Source organism: Sinocyclocheilus rhinocerous, unplaced genomic scaffold, assembly GCF_001515625.1.
Source record: "Sinocyclocheilus rhinocerous isolate Xijiao unplaced genomic scaffold, SAMN03320098_v1.1 scaffold662, whole genome shotgun sequence".
Classification (NCBI taxonomy): Eukaryota; Metazoa; Chordata; class Actinopteri; order Cypriniformes; family Cyprinidae; genus Sinocyclocheilus; species Sinocyclocheilus rhinocerous.
The window spans coordinates 1273383-1273636 of NW_015639782.1; the positions used below are offsets into that span (position 1 = coordinate 1273383).

The following is a 254-nucleotide window of genomic DNA, read 5'->3' on the forward strand; positions in this document are numbered from 1 at the left end:
TGGTTAGCTGGGTCAGTGTGTGTTGTGATTGGTTAGCTGGGCCAGTGTGTGTTGTGATTGGTTAGCTGGGTCAGTGTGTGTTGTGATTGGTTAGCTGGGTCAGTGTGTGTTGTGATTGGCAGCACTCGTCGCCTGGTCGGGAAATGCCACTCCCCTTACCATAGCCGCCTGCGAGCCTCAGTGTAAATATTGCGTCAAAATCAAATAAATTTGAGCGTGATTTAAACCCAGATGATTGTAACCACTCTAAGTTC

At 48.0% G+C, this 254-nt stretch overlaps 1 protein-coding gene across 2 annotated transcripts in view; it reads right to left on the reverse strand.

Annotated features, from left to right (window-relative positions):
• LOC107751934 (cationic amino acid transporter 2-like) overlaps nucleotides 1-254 on the reverse strand; it is a 16659-nt gene that overhangs the window by 9595 nt on the left and 6810 nt on the right. The gene's annotated exons all lie outside the window — the stretch shown is intronic.